Genomic DNA, 22,307 nt, shown 5'->3' with positions numbered 1-22,307 from the left:
CCTTGATTATACATCAGACTGGCTGTTTCCTGATCAGTATCACATCTTACAATAATAATGATATCTGGCGTTTATAGAGCACTCTCAGGTTTGTGGTATCGTGTTATTTCGTTTTATTCTTACAGCAACCCTGGGAGGTAATGCTATTATTATCCCCATTTCACAGATGAGCAAGCTTCACCTTCTGTTAAGTAAATGCCCTATTGCATTTCTAGGGGGAAGGGAAGAAGTATTTATTAGGTACCAGACATTGTCCTAAGGATTTTACAAATAATATCTTGCTTAATTCTGACAATGACCCTGTGAGATAGGTGCTTTTATTAACTATTTTACAGTTAAGGAAACTGAAGCAGGCAGAAATTAAGTGACTTGTCCAGGGTCACATAGTACACTGGGGCTCTGTAGACAGATCTATCTAGGCATTTGCTAAAATTTAGGAGAGATCCATCTTTCTGTCTGTCTGCTCCCTGCAAAAGTTCAGTTTTATAAAATCCTTTTTAAAATCCAGACAACCCTTACCTTCTTTCCCCATTAATGTTCTTTATTTTATTTTATGTTTATTATCATGAAAAATATACTTCCATATTGATCATTGTTGTAAGAGCAAACTCATACAAAACAAAAACCCCAAAATAAAACCATGAATACACTGATGGGAAAGTTAGTGTGCTTTGATCCAAAACCAACTGATTCCAACAGTTTAACCCTTACCTTCTATCTCAGAATAGATACTAAGTATAGGTTCCAAGGCAGAAGAGTTGTAAGGGTTATGAAGTAAGTGACTTGCTCAGGGTCACACAGCTAGGAAGTATCCAATTTCAGATTTGAACCCAGGACCTCCTGTCTCCAGGCTTGGCTCTCAATCCACTGAGCCACCTAGTGATTCCTATAAAATCATCTTATATAAAATACTTCAGTTTTATAAAGTTGTTTTATAAAATACTTATACTACTTATTTTTAAAAATCTGAATTTTAAGGTGACAACAGGCCTTGGATCACATTATAATTGTGACTTTCAAATTTCCACTTTGTAGAGACACTTGCTGGGGTAGAAAGAAGCTCAGTGGATTAAGAGCCACGCCTAGAGACAGGAGGTTCTAGGTTCAAATTTGGCCCCAGACACTTTCCAGTTCTGTGACCCTAGGCAAGTCACTTACTCCTAGTTGCCTAGTCCTTATCACTCCTCTGCCTTGGAACCAATATAGTATATTAATTTTAAGATGGAAGATAAAGGAAAGAAGGAAGGAAGGAAGGAAGAAGGAAGGAAGGAAGCAAGGAAGCAAGGAAACAAGGAAACGAGAGAGGGAGATAAAGAAAGGAGAGAGGGAGGGAAGGAAAGAAAGAAAAAGAAAGAGAGAAGAAAGGAAGAGAGAAAGATTTGTATAGCTAGATGCCCTGTATGAATTTTTTAATTGTTCTTATTTTTTCTCCATTATTATGTTTTTTTCTGATACTTTAGTGTTCAAATGCCTGATCTAGGTCTGATGTGAGAATTATACTCATTTCTTCCCTTAGAGTGTTTAAATCTTCCAGTCTGACATTTAAGTTCATTTTCCACATAAATAACTTTGTGTGCTAAAGAGTATTAAATAATTATTGAGGCACAGGTGCAGTTTTGCTTCTTCCTGATTTTTTTTATCCTACTCTACCAATTACATGCCTTATAAAATACATCCCAGGCAATAGGGGGCATTTCAACATAACAAAAATGTATCTTAGTTTGGGATCCTTTCTGTTCTCTTAATCTTTCCTTTTTAGTAAGATTTGTAGGTTTTGTGGCAGGTCATATGATGGGATGATGACAGTGATCACTGAATTCTGTGTGAATTTTCATGTATGTTATATGACATCTGCTGAGAGATACTGGAGAGAGCATTGGACTTGTAGTCAGGAAATGCTGAGTTCAGTTCATGCCTTAGGCCCATGTTGGCGAACCTATGGCACGTGTGCCGGAGCATGCCAAAGCAGCTTTTCCCTTCCCCCTCTCTATGTGCACCCGAGGACATTTTTCATTTCACTAACCCCTCTTCCCAGCATCCCATTGGGAGCACTTCCTCCCTCCCCTGTCTGGGGTAAGGTGCAGGGCTCACATGTGGTATGAGGGTGCAGTTTGGGCACTTGGTCTCTAAGGTCTCTAAAAGATTCACCATCACTGCCTTAGGCTCTTACTAGCTATATGACCCTGAGCAAGTGACTTATTATGCCTGTCTCCATTTCCTCACTTGTAATATTGGGAATAATAATAAATAATAATAAAATTGGGGATAATAAAAAAGCATCTCCTTTCCAGGGTTGTTGTGAAGATAAAATATCTTATTATAAGTGCTTTGAAAATTTTAAAGTACAGTATAAATGCTTGCTGCTATCATTATTTGAAACTTGGTATTAATCAATTTTCACCTCAAAAAGGTGATGCCTGCTTTTTGTTTTCTTTATTTTTATTTAGTTCCTTCTCTTTGAACTGGTTAGGGCTGCTTTTGATGTGGACAGTCACAAAATCATATCACTGTTATTAATGCTTAAACTTTCAGGAAGTCATTCAATTAGTGGAATATTAAACTGTAGGTCTGAAATGCAAGTACAGGTACATTTTGGGAAGGGGCAGAAAGGCTATTGGAAACTGGAATGACATTACCTTTTAGATTGTTTCTGGTTCTGGAAACTGGATAGGAGTTGTACACAGCTTGCTTAAGAATGATTTGAATTGAGTATCTACATGGCTCCGTGGATAGAGTGTGAAGCCTTGAGTTGGGAGAACCTGGGTTCAAATCTGACCTCAGGCACTTCTTAGCTATGTGACCCTGGGCAGGTCACTTAACCCTGACTGCCTAGCTCTTGCCTCTCTTCTGTCTTAGAATTGATACTAAGATAGTAAGGTGTTTTTTTAAAAAATGATTTGAATTGCTTTGATTGTGGTCTTTTAAATTAGTTTATCATCTTTAAATTTAGCGGCTATATTTTTAAGTGACTGATTATTTTGATCCTTTTCTTGAAAAGTCAGGAGTGACCTATGGTGAGCTTGTCTGTTGTTGTCATTATTGTTTTACTTTCCATGTGGTTTTTATGGCAAGAATACTAGAGTGGTTTGCCATTTCCTTCTCCAGTGGATCCTTTTGTTAGACAATCAGAGGTTAGGTGACTTGATTAGGTCACATAGCTAGGAGATATCTGAGCCTAAATTTGACCTTAGGTCTTCCTGACTCCAGACCCAACACTCTATCCACCACCCATTTAGGTGCCCCTCCTAGGCAAATAGAAGTTAAGTGACTTGCCCAAGGTCACACAGTTAGGAAGTGTCTGAGACTGGATTTGAACTCAGGTCTTCCTGATTCCAAGCCCAGTGCTTTTAACCATTGAGCCACAGCTGCCTATTTATAGCATCCTGTAATATCTGGACAGACATCAAGTTGATAGGTTCCCAGATCTGCTGACTTCCAAGTGTTCACCTCTAGGACTATTCTTTTTCCAGTAGGATAAATTGCATTGCTTTGTGCATTATTATAGAAGATAAAGACTAAATCAAATGATATTTTACTGGGTAAAAAAAATTATATACTTAGAGAAAAAATGCATAGTTTATCTGCTTTAAAAAATCTCTTCCTACTTTTGCATGAGTGGTCTTTAATTTTGAAAAGAATATACCTTTTTCTGACTTTATCTTTGCACAACGTGAAATACAGTTCACAGCAAAAAGATACTTGACTGATTATTAAAAAAAATCTTTCAAGTCTCAACAAACATGTTTTTGTACAGGATTTTATTATTTTTACCCAACAAGCTAATAACTGGGTTTGGCTTTGGAGGCCAAAGGTGAAAGGAAGTAGGTTTCCAAAGTCGTCTAGTGTTTAGTAGAGAAGTAGGATTTTCTTAATATGATGCTGATTTAATGTGTGCCTATGAAAATAATTTTTTTTGTTTTCTTTTTGAAAAGGAAGCCAAAGGGACAGGGAATACAAGTATAATGACTTGTTTTATATAAAGTCTTTCCCTCCAAATGTACAGATGCTTCCACAGGGAGAGGCTTAGTCTAATCCAGAGGAACAGATTAGATTCCCAATTGACTTCTGAGGTAAAAGCTTGTTGGTGTATAACAGGAAACAAACTTCTGAGATGTAATCTCTAGAGCTTCCAATGGTCTAAGATTATTCAGCTAGATTGAATCCCATTAGTCTCCCACTGGATCTTTCCTATTTTCTTTTTAAATTAAAATGAACATAGGATATTATCTAAAAGCTTGTTAGTTGAGGTTAATTGTTTTGTGCTATTAGAAAAAGACCCTCTTCTGCAGATATCTGGAAGGAGACCAGGAAATGATACAGCTGATCTGTTCTGATAAGTTTTCCTTTTTATATCTCACCTTCTAGCATCTGGCTATCACCATGGCTTCTGGGGCTATGTCAATAAAATATGAGATATTCTAAATGTTTTATTAGATAATTATTTTTCCTTTTAAAAAACCATGATTTTCAGAAGGTTTGTTGTGTTCTTAAGTATGTTTATGTTAGGATAAGGTGAGAATTGTGTCCTTTAAGAAACTTCCCCAGAGTTAAGCAGCAATAAAAGAATAACACAATAATAGCACCATTAACAAAAGAAATATATTTTGATGATTTTACTTATCAGAAGCTCCATAACCATAAGTAAGAGTAGTTCACATTCATAAAACACTTTAAATTTTATACAAAGTTTTCTTGACAATTTTGCCTTTCCGATATCTTGAATTGGACGTCTTATTGGTATTTCAGACTAAATAGAACTCATTAGATTTCCCCTCAACATCTCCCTTCTCTTTATCTTTCCTATTTTAAAAAAATTTCCCACAAGTGTCCCAGCTCCTTCCTCCCCACCTTCCCTACATCACAGAAGATATCATTCAGAAGACAGAAATGTGCTGGGGGCCATATTTGAACCCAGATCTTCCTAACTCTAGACCGGTGCTATCCAGCTGCCCCAGAACAAACAAACTGATCAAAACATGATTCTAGACAAATCATGATTCTAGAGGACCAATGCTGAAAAATGCTACCTGCTTCCTCATAGAGAAGTAACAGAAGAAATGTGCTGGCTATGTATGTTTTTGGTTGTGAACAGTATGAGAATTTGTTTTGTTTGACCTTGGATATTTATTACAATTATTGCAAATTAGATCAGTAGTTGTGATCACTATGGTCAACGATGACCCATTCTTTTCTACAATATGATTGTTCCCTCTACCAACATATATCATAATATCTCCAGATCTTTTTTATCCTGTGCTTCCATGTAGCTTCATAATGGATCTATCCAGTGTGCTGGATTATTTCCTTTTCTTTGATGTCAAATATCCGTGGGATATCACATATATTCTTCTTGTTATGCATCTTTAATCTTTCTCAATTATGCAAGTGGTCATACATGTCCTTAGTAACATCTTTTATACCACTCTAAAAATGTAAATTATTGGGTTAGTATCCCTTTTTTCCCCCTCTCAAATTGTAAAGTATATTAAGCATTTATACAGGCATAGGCATCTTGCCATCAGGAGCATTTGTGTTCTAGTTGTGGTTCTGCTACTTTCTGTGTGACCTTGGGTAAGTCACATATGTTCCACAGTATATGTTTGAGGTTTGTTGTTCAGTCATGTCTGCTCTGAATGACACCATGTAACATGGCTACTTATGGGGCTTTCTTGGCAAGGATATTGGAGTAGTTTGATATTTCCTTCTCCAGTGGATCCTTTTGTCAGGCAAACAGAAACTAAGTAGCTTGCTCAAGGTTACCCATTTAGGAAATGTCTGAGGCTGGATTTGAACTCAAGTCTTCCTGACTCTAGGGAAAGGTAGAGGGAGAGTGCACTGCACTATGGGTTTGAATATAGTACTTATCAGGGAGACTGTACTGTCAGATAATAGGAGCAGCTAGGTGTTAAAGAGTGCTAGTTTTTAATCCAGGAAGAATCATCTTCCTGAGTTCAAATTTGACACTTACTAGTTGTGTGACCCTGGGCAAGTCACTTAACCCTGAGTTCTTAATATATCAAATGTGCTGGAGAAGGAAATGGTAAAACACTCTAATATCTTTACCAAGAAAACCCCAAATGGGGTCATGAAAAGTCAGACAAGACTGAAACACAACTGAACAAACTTATTTAACAGTTCTAAAATGACTTGTGTGGGGGCAGCTGGGTAGCTCAGGGGATTGAGAGCCAGGCCTAGAGACGGGAGGTCCTAGGTTCAAATCTGGCCTCAGCCACTTCCCAGCTGTGTGACCCTGGGCAAGTCACTTCACCCCCATTGCCTACCCTTACCACTCTTCTGCCTTGGAGCTAATACACAGTATTGATTCCAAGATGGAAGGTAAGGGTTTAAAAAAATTAAAAAAGAAAAAATAAAATGACTTGTGGTAGTGCTTATGACCTTATTAATTCCCATTTTGTTGTCTCAATGAAATAACTTTATGGAGGGGGATTCTTCTGCACTTGATTTCTTTTTAAAGCTTATATATTAGATTTTATATATTTCAAGTTGACAAGCATCAAGATCCAAGAATGAATCAACCATTCACAATGTGCACTGCCTATACCAATTATGAACCCTTTTCTCAATTCCTGAAAATCATGTTTGGAGGTATAGTCTTATGGTGATGTCTATTTTTGGATTACTGTTAGAATTTTCTCTAATCCAGTTGACCTCCTGATTTTATTGGTAGGCTTATTGGGAACTAATGATATAATAAATTTAGCTCAATTTCTTTTGTTATCTTAAGCTGTATCAACAAAGATGTTGTATATTCATCTGTATTCAGTACTCAGGGTGGTGCAGCAAATAGGATGATGGACCTGGACTTAGGAAGAGTCATCTTCCTGAATTGAAATTTGGCCTCAGACAGTACCTTGGGGAAGTCACTTAACCCTGTTGTCCTCAGTTTCCTCATCTGAAAAATGAATTTGAGAAAGAAATGGCAAACCACTCTAGTATGTTTGCCAAGAAACCCTGTTCTGGGGTCACAAAGAGTCAGACACGACTGAAATTACTTGAATAACAGCAACAAGAAATTCAGTACTCATCAGGCCACATCTAGAGGATTGTACAGAGTTCCGGGTGCTACATTTTAAGAGACTTGTTGATAAGCTGGTACGTTTCCAGGGATGGGAATAATGTCATATGAGAAATGGTTTCAGGTGCTGGTATTTTTGTGAAAGAGATTTTGCCTCCCCACCAATTTTTGAAAGGTGTTTTTATTGTTCCAGAGAGTTGATAAAGGATCTTTTCAGGGTGGGGCAAATTGGAGGATTTGGGTTCAGCTTTCCAAGGAAGTTTATAACAATGAACATTATGCCAAAATAAGATAGGCTACCTAGTGAAGCCAAAAACTCTTTATTGCTGGAAATGTCCAAATTGAGACCAAACATCTTCAACCAATTCCTTCTATGACAACTGTGAATTACCTCACCACCCTTGTCATTTTCCTCTGAACATTGTTCAGCTCATCATATCCTGCCCTTTGTATACTTTTAACAGCTTGAATAAAGTTTGTTCCGTTAAATATGTTAAACATTCTCCTACAGTCTTGTTTGTTCTACACTGTTAATTTAGTTAGCAAACTATTCAGAGTTCAAACTTCAGTCCAGCTCTGGATTAGGGTGAATTTTGAGTTGTGGTTGTTGATGCCATTTTAAAAATTTATACTTTCGGGGGCAGCTGGGTGGCTCAGTGAATTGAGAGCCAGGCTTGGAGACAGGAGATCCTGGTTCAAATCTGGCCTCAGACACTTTCTAGCTGTGTGATCCTGGGCAAGTCACTTAACCCCCTTTTTGTAGCTCTTATCCACTCTTCTGCCCTGCAACCAATACAGGGTATTGATTCTAAGATGGAAAGTAAGAATTTTTAAAGAAGAAAAAGAAACATATAGTTTCACTGATATTAGTGAATTTTCCAGTAAAAATTCCTTCTACCAATGAAGATTGCAACAGTTCTATAACTTATTGTTTAGAGTCTTGTTTGGATGCATTGAAACATTAAGTCTCTTGTCTAGGATCATGTAACCATAATGTGCCTAAGGTAATACTTGAACCCAGATCTTCCTGACTCAGAGACCCTCTCTATTAACCACTGCAAGATGCTTCTCACTTTTCTGAGTTAGAAAAGTTTTGATTTTCTGAATTTGTATGAATATGCAGACTAACTAGGCTTAATTGCTAATCATGACATTTTAAGTTTTATATATATATATATAAAAGCCATATTTATATATATATAGAAGCCAAAGTAGATATATATATATATATATACTTTGGCTTCTGATTTTTGATATGTAGTTTTAGGGACATATTTTATAATTGTCCAGTTGTGAATGTAACAATTATGCTAACCTGAAAGTCTTCACCCCTGAAAATTTCAGTAGATACAGTTGAAAATATGAGAACCAATCTCAGGTTGAAAAAGAAATAAACTGTGAAGCTTTTGGGTAGCTAGGTATCTTGGTGGTTTGAATGCCAGGCCTGGACTCAAAAACACTTTGAGTTTAAATCTGGTCTCAGACTTACTAGCTGTGTGACTCTAGGCAAGTCACTTAAGCCTTTTTGCCTCATTTTCCTCTTCTGTAAAATGAGCTGGAGAAGGAAATGGCAAATCACTCTAGTATCTTTGCCAAGAAATCCCCAAATGGGGTCATGGAGAGAAGGACAGGCCTGAAAAACAACTGAAAAACAAATGGAATTTTAGAGCAGGTAGTTAGGTGGCCAAGAGGGTAAAGTGCTACACATGGAGTTAGGAAGACCTCAATTCAAATCTGGCCTCAGGCACTTACTAGCTGCATGCCCTGGGTGAGGCACTTGTCTCTCTCAGTTTCCTCATCAGTAAAATGAGTTGGAGAAGAAAATGACAAACTATTTTAGTAGCTTTGCTAAGAAAATGCCAAACAAAATTCCAAAGAGTTGGTTAAGACTGAACAATTAACAAGTTACTTTAGATTATTTGATTTATTTTTGCAGCACTGAGGGAACATTCCTTGGGAAGGTTGTTCTTTATTAGAGGTGTAATTTTCACACAAAATGTTCTGATTGATTGTGGCCTATTGAAATTAAGTTAGTGGTTATTAGCAAAGTGTTAGGTCTTGTAATGGTTTTGCAAAGGTGAAAAGATGTTTCTAGTGACTTGAAATTATGTTGTTGCCAATGTGCAGAAGAGGATACAGAAAGCAATTAACTTTTGCCTAGAGTTGTTAATATATAAGCAGAATGTAAAAATAATAATACAAAGAGCCCATCAGGACCCAACTAAGCATCCTGAAATCATCTTTTTGGGGATTTAGAAATCATTCGAGCTATCTGCAAAATGACTATTTGAATGAATCGGTAAAGAAAACACATGGAAATAATGGTCCTTGTTAGGCTCACATTTTGGCAAATGCCATTTGTTTAAATCCTAAGGCATTTCTAAAGCCAAGGGAATAAGTATTTGGCTAATATCCTAGAGAATTCGATGTAAATAAGCATTCAACCCAGTTATGAGCATTTAAGGGCAGGGTGTGCTGTACTCCCTGCTTTAATCAAAGCACTTGTCCTACATCATCAGCCTGAATTCTTGTTGGATGATAACTAGGATGAAACAGGCATTCAGTTTACAATATGGCAATATTTCAAGAAATACAAGTATCCAGTAAACTGGTAAAATCTGTGTATTTTGCTTTCATGAATCTTCAAGCTATGGCCCCAGCCTACTTACTTCTCAAGGTGAGTGACTCTTGCCCATCTCTCAAAACTTCTTTTTATCAAAAATCTTTAAAGTGAGATTGTGGTTTGACTGGAGGGATATGATCATATGGCAGGAATATGGATCTCTTTATTTTTTAATTTTATTTTTAAAAATTCATTTTTATGTTATTTTAATTTCTAAATCCTCTCCTTATCTCTTACTCCTCTGCACATTGAGAAGAAAAGAAAAATAAAACCATTATAAATATGTATAGTTATGTAAAATAAATTTTCACATTAGCCAAAAAAGAAAGAAAGAAAAAGAGAAAAATAAATATTTCAGTGTCTGCACTCTGGCTCATCTGTTTCTTCTGTATGAGGATACTATGTTTCATTGGCAGTGCTTTGGAATTATGGTTGGTCATAGTGTTGATCAGAGTTACTAGGTTTTTCAGAGTTGAAAATTTTCACTTTACTGCCATTGCTCTATAAACTGTTCTCTTGTTCTGCTTACTTTACTTTGCATCAGTTCATATAGGTATGAATTATTCCCATATTCCCAAGTGTAAAAGGAAATTCTTTGTTCTCTTTGAGTTTACTTACACTTGTGAAAGGGAATCCTTTATTCTCTTTGCCTAGCTGGAGCCAACACTTTGGTTAACAATAATTTAAGTACCCCTACTTAGTAACTCACTAGATTATGAAGACAGGATTAACTCTCCTTTGTCTACCTTTTGATTGAATCAACAAAAGCTTGAACTACCACTTAGAGAATTCACACCCTCGGAAACTCAATCAGCCAGGAATCTGTGAACCCTTTTGATGAGTATTCACCCCTCCAGAAGGTGAGAACTGGTTCCCACAAACAATGCCCCTTGGGCAGTGGTAGACATTTTGGAAGCTGTGATTGGCCCCTGTGAAAAGGGGAAGAGACAAGAACCCACTATAAAAGGCCCTGAATTTCTGGGGCTAGAGAAGGAAGTCAACTCCAAGAAAGAAGTCAGCTTCAAGAAGGATTTGGACTTTAAGAAGGAAGTCATCTTCAAGAAGAAGGTCAGCTCAAGGAAGAAAGTTAGCCTCAGGAGTCTTCTTCAGCTTGAGTCATTGTCTTGACCTGTCTCTTAGAGGGAACTTGGGTGAGTGGATAGCTGGCTTTCCCTTCCTGTCTTCTGGAGAGAGTTTAATTCCTGTTGAAGATCAACAAGTCTTGGCTGAGTCAAGCACCAGAGCAATATTTAGTTAGATAAGCTAATGTCTTCTCTACCCTTTTGTATTTCTCTGTTTTCACTCTTTCCACCTCTTTTGTAAATAAAAGCTATTAAAGTCATTTCAACTTTGTGTCATAATACTTTGAATTGGCAACCACAATTATTTATTTTTATAATCTTCATATATTTTAGACAAACGATTAAAATTTAATCCTTATACAAGTTTCTCTGAAACCATTGTTTTCATTATTTATTATAGCATAATAGTATTCCATCATATATATATATATATATATACTGCAGTTTATCTAGTCATTCACCAATTGATAAATATTCCCTGAGATTTCAATTCTTTGCCACCAGAAAAGAAATTACTGTAAATATTGTTGTATATATGGGTCCCTTTTCTCTTTGATTACTTTGAGTTCTAGTCATAATAGCAGTATTACTAGATCAAAGAGTATGAATAGCTTGATAACTTTTAGGACATAATTCCAAATTGCTTTTCATGATGGTTGGACTAGTTCTCAGCTCCACCAATACTACATTTGTCTATCTGTTGTTGTGTCCCTACCAGCATTTGTCATTTTCCTTTTTTTGTCATCTTAGTCAATCTAATGGATGTAATGTGGTACTTAAGAGTTGTTTCAAGTTTTATTTCTCTCAATTATTAATGATTTAGATCATTCTTTTATATGGCTATTGATAGTTTTAATTTTTTCCTTCCAAAAACTGTTTATATTTTTGACCACTTAAATGGGGAATGGCTCTTGGTTTTAAAATTTTGACTCTTTTGCTTATATATTTTAGAAATGAGACTTCTAAGATAAATTTCTATCCTTCTTTCCTGAAATATCATGGGACTTCTCTCCCATGCAACCAAATATACCTTTTGCTCCCAACAGTCACTACAGTGCCCTGTCCTTCTGATGTTCAAGCTACAAACTTCTCCCTTCCTCAGCAGGATATGAATCCCTCCAGGCAGTTATGATCTAACAACTTGCCCAGGCACTATGGCAGCCATGCTTGTCCTATTTGGGAAAATTTTATATACCTTCCCACTATGACATGATGGCTATAGTGAGACTGACTAGGCTCCATGGAGCAGTGGCCAGTACGTGGGCAGGAACTCCTCTCTCTCACTTTAATTTTGGATGGGACATAATAAGTTGCACGGTATGAACAAGCATAAATGGGTTCTGACAGACATAGTTTCATTACATTGTCTTTTCTCTCAAACCCACTTTAATATGCTAAGCATTTTACAATTAGTTACTATTATTAGCCCCATTTTACAGTTGAAGAAACTTGAGGAAAACAGAGGCTAAGTGACTTACGTGGGGTCACCCAGTTAGGAAGTGTCCGAAGCCAAATCTAACCCAAATCTTCATGACTCCAGACACAGCAATCCCAAAGAGGGAAGGAGGGAAGACTTCATGGAGGAGGTTGGCATTTTTGTTGGGCTTGGGTAGACCCTGTGTGGTAAACTTCTGGGAAGATGCACATCAGTGTAGCCCAGGGTGGGAAGACTAGATGGGTAGCAACTTGTATCAGTGATCACACACAGAAATATTTGAATATTATTTTAAAATATGAATCAGAAATGAGCAAGTAAAGTAGCTGGGGAGGGGAAGGATGATTTGGGGGCATGGGCGGCAGTTTGGTCAAAAGTAAGGAGGTGGGAAAGCCCAAGGACAGAGTACATCCATACATGTCTTATTTTCTCTACTAAATTTTAAGTTCCTGAAGAGTAAAGACCAAAACTATGAAATCTTGTGCTCCCTCTCCTTCAGCATGCTTCATAATGCTTTATACATAACAGGTACTCAGTAAATACTGAATGAAGACTTTTTAACCCTCTAAACCAAGACAGTTAAATTCATCAAACTGTTGTTTTTTAAATAATACATAATAAAATGGGAAAATTCCAAAGAATTTTGATTTATGTTTCTCCTACATGGTTGTTTGAATAACCACTTACAAAGCATCATTAAAATTGCTCATTAGTAACTAGGCTACCTAATGCATCAAAAATTATGTCTTTACTTAGTTATTAGAAGGAAAACAGTTACAATTTTTAATGAAATTATAATGACTATCATTTTAAAACCTGGAGTAATAAAACTATTCTTAATCTTTAAAAACAAGAAGAAAATATCTTACAAAGAAGCTTTTTACCTGACTGTTTTCAATCTCAGGGACCCCAAAGGATGCCATTTTGTTTCTGTTCTAACTCAAGACACTTCTGAACCCAAAGGATACCATTCTGTTTCTGTTCTAACTCAACACTTCTGAACACTTGGAGATTCCCCCCTGGAGTCCCAGATACAACCAAATCTTGTGACACAGATCCATTCACCTTGTTTGCAAACACTGAGCCAGTTGCTTATGTATATATATTCACTCTTGAGCTCTGGGCTATTGGCATCTACTCAGATGTACCCTGAAGATGGCTAAGGGCTCCAAAATAAGATTGTTGGCAATCTCAGATCTGACAAGACTGGTTTTTTTATATTTGGAAGCTATGATATGGCATCATAGGGAACAACCCCATTCTGAAGCCCTACAACTTTTCTGGGCAGATACACGGGCATGATGACTGCCTCACCCCTGAAGCTTTCTTAATCCTTATAGACACTGTAACTCTTTCTGATTATGGAACTGGCTCCAAGGATGGTCTTGGGTATTCTCTTTACTCATATTCATTCCCTTAATATTCTGGTGTTGAGAACTGGCTCTGAGGAGTTTTCCTTGAATGTTATTTTCCCCTTTTACTCAGTAGTTTTCTATGCCTGGCATTTAAATGTACTCCATCCCTTGTTCCCAAGTCCACAATCATTTGTACTCCATTCTACTTTATTTATCCAATAACTGATATATGCTACATCAGAAGCATACCCAGGAGCCACGTCTTCCCCCACCACACAACACACTGATCACTAGCATCAACATAATGTCTTTTTGCTCTTTTATATCCCAGTAAACACTTTTTAGTGCAAAAACAGCTCTTTTGCTTTCCCTATATGGAAACCTGCCTTTCCAGTCTGTTGCCTCTGGGTATAATGCTGTGGGTCTACTGAATAATAATTTGAGGGAAATCCAGGAAGGGAGAATTGGGACAAAAAAAATCAGTGTGGTGTAGTCAAAAGAGCTTGAGATTTTCTATCAGAGGACCTGAGTGCAAAATCTGGCATTTGCCATTCTGTAGGGAAAGAACTATGGAACCTTTAACAAGCCGGTTAAATCCTCTGAGCCTTAGTTCCCTCAACTATAAAATGGAAAAGTTAGAAATGACCTCTACAAGTTTCTTCTAGCTCTAAATCCATGATATCACCAATTGAGTCTCACTAAGATTTCTAGATCTAGTTTGGATCTAAGACCAATCCAAACCCACTGAACTTAGTGAAAGCAAACTATACACTATTTTTAGAGTTAACAAACAAGTTTAACTTGTAATATTGAAAAATTAATATTATGCCAAATGTAATATTTAGAAATTTGGAAATATTAGTTTAAAAATTATTGTGGTCGCCATTTATAAAAATAATTAACCCTTAAGTCATGAGGATGATAGTAGCTTTTAACAATAGAATTTTAATACAAATATAGTCTAAGAAAGAAATAAGGAAGGAAGGAAATAAAAAAAATATTTCCTAGCCTTCCACCCTAATCTTACCAGCCCACAAAAGTGTCTTCTACTCCAGCCACTAACACCAAATTGCAGAAAGACCCCCTGCCAAAGATCTCAGAGAAGAGACAGCCTCCTCTACGGTCTCATTTTTATAGACCTCCTTCTCCACAGCACATCCTTTCCCTGTGCACTGGTCTACCACATCTCAGATACCAATCAAAGTCTCTCTGTTTGGAGCATTCCAGTCAAGCTAATGGACTGGTTTGGATGAGCAGAAAGTTCACAAAACTGAGAGCAAGGGGTTCTCTTTACACAAACTTCATGATAGTTTGTGTAGGCAGATCAACTTCCTACCTGTATAAGTGTGACAATCTGCTTTATAACAAATGGCTCTTTGTTGGTCATGTGTATTAGGACTGTTGTAGGAAAGGATTCATGGAAACAATGATTGCTGTAACTAGGCCTGACTTCTGAGACATTTTCATTGTGTGACAGCCATAGAGTAAAGTAAAATGGTTTCACCTCAAAGCAGCACTCAATCATTTTGGTTGGAGAGCCATTGAGGATCTCTTGGGAGTTTGGATCTAAGCTGGGACAGATCTAGCAGAGATTTTTTTTCTACCTTTGGGTCCACATGACTTGGTGGTGGTTCAAGGGAATTCCTAAGGATTTGGATTCACTTTATTATAAATATTTTGGAGTTAGGAGCAATCTGAGGTCATCTGTCTCAACTCATTCTTAGAACATTGAATTTCTCCTTTGCTATCTTTAATAAGAGGTCATCTAGGTTTCACTTGAAAGTCCATTAGTATGAGAAATTCAGTGCCTCATGAGACAATTTGTTGTATTTTTAGATAGCTCTATTTTTTAGGAAACATTTTGTTATATTGAAAAAACCATCTTTCCTTGCTTTTACCCATTGATGCTAGCTCCACTATTAACAAAATCGATCTTATTTCTGTTCTACATGATAGCTCTTCAGATACCTGGAAAAATTTGGTGTTTTTTTCCCCATCTCACCTAAGTCTTTTCATTTCCAGACTAATTATTTCCTATTGTTCTACTCCAAATGGAATGAACCTTCCAAATGAACCTTCTGTGATGTGGTTTTGAAAACCCTCATAATCCTGATGGTCTTCAGGATACATTCTAGCATGCCTGTCCTTAGCAAAATATATCTCCTAGAACTGAATACGCAGTCTCAGACATAGTCCTAAAAGGACAGAATCTAATGGGATTATGAACTACTTGGAACTTTTTTATTAATGCCACCCAAGATTGTGTTAACTGTTTTGGTTTCCATGATATACTGTTTGGATGTATGTTGAAATTGTTCAGAAAGAGTCCATATGAAAATCTGGAAAGTTTTAACCAAAAAGCCAAGTATTTTTCACATATACTATTTTCTAACCATTTTTGTCCTATTCAGTGCTTGAGTAGATTTTATAAACCCAATATAGGACTTCTCTTCTTTTTAATACTTTGGATCTATCATCTCATCAATCAGTTAGGCAACAAATATTTATTATATACTACTTATAGTCCAGGTTCTGTGTTAAGTTCTGCAGATACAAATGATCCCTCTTATCTTTTACACTCTTTTTACCCCTTTTCTTATGCATTTCTTTTTTATTTATAAGTTCCAACCTAATTACACCAACAATGTGCCTTTCCATAGTTTTTTGGACACCCAAAATTTTAAATCTGTATAAACTCTAGTATTTCACAACTCAGTTACACAGCATCATATGATGAATATTAAAAAACAATGGTTTTCATCAACTACGGCGCCACTTGCAGGAAGCCTATACTTGTCCCATCTTCCCAGTTGGTAGGAACTTCTTGTATGCAAAATACTTTGAAATGGATTTCATATTTAATTTTCCATATATATTGTTTTCTCCTCAAGAGAACATAAGCTTTTTAAAAGCATAGAATGAATCCTAGCTATTGAAAGTTGGAACAGACTTACAAGAAAGGAATTCCCAAATTAATGTACCCAACAAATGGTTATCCAACCTGTGCATGAAAACTTTCAAGGAAGGCCATCCACCTGTTGAGTCAGTCCATTCCCTTTTTGAATAGCTCTAATTGTTAGAAAGTTTTTCTTGACACAGAACTTAAATTTTCACTTGGCAACTTTTAATCACCCATCACCCCTTGTTCTGTCCTCTGGGGCCAATTAATTCTGCAACATAACGGCTTTTCAAATATCTGAAGACAACTCTTGTGTCCCAACTGAGCATTCTTTTTTCTAAGCTAAATAGGCTTAATTCCTTCAACTTGTCTTCAAAGGACATGAATTTAAGTCTTTCACCGTCCTAGTTGTCTTCCTGTAGACAGCTTTCAACATCCTTCCTAATCATGGTGTCCAGAACCGAAGACATTATACCACGTGAGTCTTCATAAGGACAGAGTACAATGACATCATTAACTCCCTATTTCTTGAAGTTGTGACCCCTATCCTGTGTAGGCAGGCAGTGGATAGAGTGCTGAGCCTGGAGTCAGAAAGACCTGATTTCAAGTCTAGCCTCAGACATTTATTAGTTATTTGACCCTGGGCAAGTCACTTACTCCTGTTTGCCTCAGTTCTTCATCTGTAAAATGAGATGGAGAAGGAAATGACAAAATATTCCAGTATCTTTGCCAAAAAACTCTAAATGGAGTCATGAAGAGTCAGACATGAGTGAAATAACTGAATGACAAATGCCCCTCTTAAAGCTGTCCAGAATGGTATTAGCATTTTTTTTGCTCCTTCAGACTATTGATTAAATTGATTTTGTATTCTACTAAAACATTTAGATCTCTTTGAGAACAACCATGCTCTAAGCATGTCTGTTACATCTTGTACTTAGGAAGTTGATTTTTTTTGTACCCATGTGGAGGACTTTACATTTATCCCTATTGAATTTAATCTCATTAGATTCAGTCTATTGTGTTAGTAAAATCCTTTTGGATCCGTCCTGGAGTCCAGTATGTAAGCTCTCCTTCCTGGTTTTGTGTCATCTGCAAAAGTGATGAACATAGGGGTCAGCTAGGTGGCTTGGTGATTTGAGAGCTAGACCTAGAGATGGGAGGTCCCAGGTTCAAATCTGACCTCAGACACTTGCCAGCTGTGTGACCCTGGGCAAATCACTTAACCCCCATTGCCTAGCCTTTACTCCTTTTCTGCCTTAGAACCAATACACAGTATTGATTAGAAGACAGAATGTAAGGATTTTTTAAAAAAGTGATGAACATAGCATCTCTGCCTTCAAGCAAGTTATTGATAAAAATGGTAAATAGAACAGAGCCAAATAAAGATCTCTGTGGTATACCTCTAGAGACCTCCTGCCATCTTGATATTGAACTATTTCCAACTACTTGTGTAGTCTTGTGAATCCACTGAGAATTCATCTAATTATATTTTCATCTAAACCATATCTTTCCATCTCCTCTGCAAGAACAGCATGAGACATTTTATCACAGTTTTGCTATATTATAAGTAAATTTTACTCACAGCATTTTCCTTATTTACATTATAATAGTCACAAAAGGAAATTAAGTGGCCTCATCTCCTCCTGCTTCTCTTTCTTCTCCTCTTCCTCTCCCTCCCCCCCAACCCACTAACTATCTTAGGATTAATACTAAGTATAGGTTCCAAGAAGAAAAACAGTGAGGGCTAGGCAGTTGGGGTTAAATGACTAGCCCAGGGATACATAGCTAGGAAGTGGCTAAGGCCAGATTTGAGCCCAAACTCCCGGTTCATCATTTTTGTTTGATCATTTCCAGTGCTTTGTGCCTTAGGGTATAGACCCTATACTGAAGCCAAGAAGGCCTGAGTTCAATACACACAGTCTGTGCGACTCTGGGAAAATCATTTAACCTATCGGTGTTCTAAACAATACAGAGGTTCCTAATCCGTGTTCATTTTGGTAAAAAAAAAAATAAATTAGGTCACTTTATTTCAATATAATTGGTTTCTTTTGTAATCTTTCATATTTTTAAATCTTTACCTTCTGTTTTGGAATCAATACCAAATATTGGTTCCAAGGCAGAAGAGTGGTAAGGACTAGGCATTGAGGGTTAAGTGACTTGTCCAGGGTCAAACAGCTAGAAAGTGTCTGGGATCAGATTTGATCCTAGGACCTCCCATCTCTAGACCTGGCTCTCAATCCACTGAGCCACCCATCTGGCCCCAATAATACATTTAAAGATGTCATACTGATGTATGGATATCCCCAGACTAATAAGGGGTTTATCACACCAAAAAGGAACTCTGGGTAAAATGTAATAAAATGAAGAAAAGGCATTAACCTGATTTGATAGAAGAAGTTGCCTTGCCTTGGAATTCCCTATACCAATGAAATCACAAGTTCAGTTTCTATCCAGTTTCCAGTAGAAAGGTCATTCTCTATGGTAGGAAAAAAAAACACAAGCAAAATGTGAATCAAGTACTTCTGCTTTCATTCTGTTGTCAGTTATCATTACCCAAATACCCTAAACAATAATCTTATCCCTTCTTTGATCTTTTCTCTCCCAATATAACTTAAAACAATACAACCTTTCTTCTTAGTTTTCCTTTCCAGTCTCAGCTCATTTTAAACTTTAGCATCACCCACAATGTTTTTGAAGGACCATGCCATACTCTTATATGACAATGTCATGTCCTTGCTTCTATCTATTGCACATTTCTTCTTTAAAATATGAAGTGGTTGGCGAAAATCTCTGTGCATTGACTTTAATCTCTTCAACCTAATCCCATTTTTCTTCCTCAGTAGAATTATTTCCCTTTGTGTCTTCAGAATTTCATACTTAAGCACTCTGGATCTACCCTTTGCCAGTGGGATTTCAGTCCATGAGATTTTACCTTTCTGAAACCTTTGAAAATAGCCTTTGAAAAATTAAGGGCATATGTCAGATTATACCTTGCTTTCATTTTCTCCATTAAAAACTATAGGAGGAGAAGTCACTTTCTTCTGCCATTGCCCCACCAGAGTTACCATTATTTTTACTATGGCAAGTAATCTTTTCTTATTAGGAAGAATCAGATCCAGAACTGAATTTTCCATTTGGTTCCTTCACCTTGTGAAAAATGAAATGATCTCTGAGGCTAGAAAAGAAGTTATTAACTATTCTCCTTTTGGATAAAGAGCATCAATAAATGCCTGGATAATTGGCATTCCCCTTCACTGTAGTAGCATGGCACCTTAACAGGCTTGCAATCTGTTTCACAAAGTCCTTATTTCCTCTTTTTGTTTAGATGGTCTATAGGATACTTCAATGACAATATCCTAATTCTTTCACCAAAAACTGAAATGATCTAACTCATTAGCTGGCATGGAAACACATGGCTCTGTTGGCCAGCTGGCAATGAAATGTGCCTCTCTTGGGGACAGCTAACATGACTCTGCCAGCCACCTTAGAGAAAGAAAGTCACCACGTGGTTGACAACATACACCAGTCAGAGCCCGCAGCAACAGTTTCTATCAAGTTTTATTGGATGTGAAGGGAAAGGCGCAAACACATTGCCATTCACTGAACTACTAAGTTAGACAAAAGACTTACCCAGAATAAGAACACTTCTAATATTTCTTTCTCATTAATATTCTGGAATTAGCCATTTAAAACAGTGGTTAGTTAGATCTGAGGTTAGGCTAGTGGGGATATAGTTAGAAATCAAAGGGGTCTAAAAACAAAAGATTTCAATAATTTAAAATAGGAAATTAATAATATTTAACTCTGACATCAACAAATATATGAAAAGGGCTGTTTAATGCTATATATATAGAAACCTGGAGTGAATAGTAGTCACTGCTATAGAATTATGCATTTCTAAAACTGCTTGCTTTCACAGCAGTGAAGAATAATACTAAATTTGGGCAAAAAAGGGGAAATAAAGAAAATGGCTATTAATTGGGAAATGGCAAAAAAAAAACCCTATGTTTTATGAATAGAATGGAATTCTTTTTTCAGGTAGCAGTACTTTGCTATGACGTTCCTTCCAAAGTTTTGTCTTCTTCAGGCTAAACATTCTCAGTTCAGCCAACCAATGGTATAACTCAAGAACTTGAGGTCTTTAACCACTCTGGCTTCTTTTTATTGAAGTCCTTTTGAAAATGTGTCCATAACTAAATACAGTACTCCTGATTGAGAGTAGTCAGAGGAGATTACAATAGAATACGCATCTCTTTTTTCTTGGAAGTTAGGTCTCTCTTAATGTAGTGGAAGATTGCATTTGTTTTCTTGGCTGCCATATTTCACTGGAAACTCATTTAACTTTCTGTCCATTAATATTTTTAGGTCATGTTAATTTAACTACTTTCAAGATATAATTTTCAATTTTATACTTTTGAAATTACATTTTACATGCAATGGTACTATTTTTCATTTATCCTTATTAAATTTTATCTTGGTTCAAATAATGTACACATTTTAACTTTATCTTGGTATATGGTGTGAGGTGCTGATCTATACCAATTTTCTGCCAAACTGCTTCCCTTTTTCCCCAGTAATTTTTGTAAAAAAAGTGAATTCTTATGTCTAAACTTTGGATCTTTTCATATATTAAACACTAGATTACTATAGTCATTTACTACTGTGTATTTTGGGCCTAATCTGTTATACTGATCCACCATTCTATTTAGCCAGTATCAAATTGTTTTAATGATTGCTGTTTTATAAGACGGTTTGAGATCTGGTACAGCAAGATTACTTTCCCTAATTTTTTTTAATTGATTCCCTTGATATTCTTGACTTTTTTTTCTTCCAGGTGAATTTTGTTATTTTTTTTCTAACTCAATAAAACCATTTTTTGATAGTTTGATTAATGCAGTACTAAATAAATAAATTAGTTTAGATAGAATTGTTATTTTAATATGTTGGCTCAGTCTACCCATAAGAAGTTAAAATTTTCTCATTTGTTTAGATCTGATTTTATTTGTTTGAAAAGTGTTTTATAATTGTGTTCATAGAGTTCTTGGGTTTGTCTTAGCAAGTAGGTCCTCACATATTTTATTTGGATTGTAGTTATTTTAAATGAAAATTTTCTTTTTATCTCTTGTTGCTGGACATTGTTGGTAATATATAGAAATGCTGATGATATATGTGTGTTTATTTTGTATTCTGCAATTGCTGGAGTTGTTCATTATTTCAACTAGTTTTTTTAGTAGATTCTCTAGGATTCTCTAATTATACCATCATATCATCTGCAAAGAATTTTGTTTCCTCATTGCTTATTATAATTCTTTCAGTATATTTTTCTGTCAAGATTTTTTGAATCTTGACCGTCAGCCAGTGTGTTAGCTATCTATCCAAAATCTATGTCAATTGCAGATTTCATACACATGCTATTTAGGCTCTTATCCAAAGAATGGATAAAAATGTTCACTAGCAGAAAACCAAGCACAGATTACTGGGACACTCCACTAGAGTTCCTTCCAAATTGACATCAGACCATTAATGGCTCCTTCTGGCCAGTTGTGAATTCAACTAATTTCATTATAAGTTAATCCATATCTTGCTATCCTTTCCCTCTTTGTTCACTCAATCCATCATCCTGGCTCTGTCTTCTCCTTTCACAGTTGTGACCCAGTTTGCCATCCTCTAAATAGTGAAATAATCCCCAATTCCAAAAATCTTGTATTCCAATGGGGAGTCAATAATGACATTTTATATCTATCTCTCTATATGTATGTATGTGTGTCTGTAAACATAAAGAGATTAAAGAATAAATACAAAGCAATTAATGATAACGTAATTTGAGAAGCTGACATTAGAAGTGGAGTGGACCAGTAAAGGCTTCTCATAGAAGGT

Source organism: Gracilinanus agilis, chromosome 3, assembly GCF_016433145.1.
Source record: "Gracilinanus agilis isolate LMUSP501 chromosome 3, AgileGrace, whole genome shotgun sequence".
Lineage (NCBI taxonomy): Eukaryota > Metazoa > Chordata > Mammalia > Didelphimorphia > Didelphidae > Gracilinanus > Gracilinanus agilis.
The sequence above is the reverse complement of the archived record's forward strand: the minus strand, read 5'-3'. Positions refer to the sequence as shown.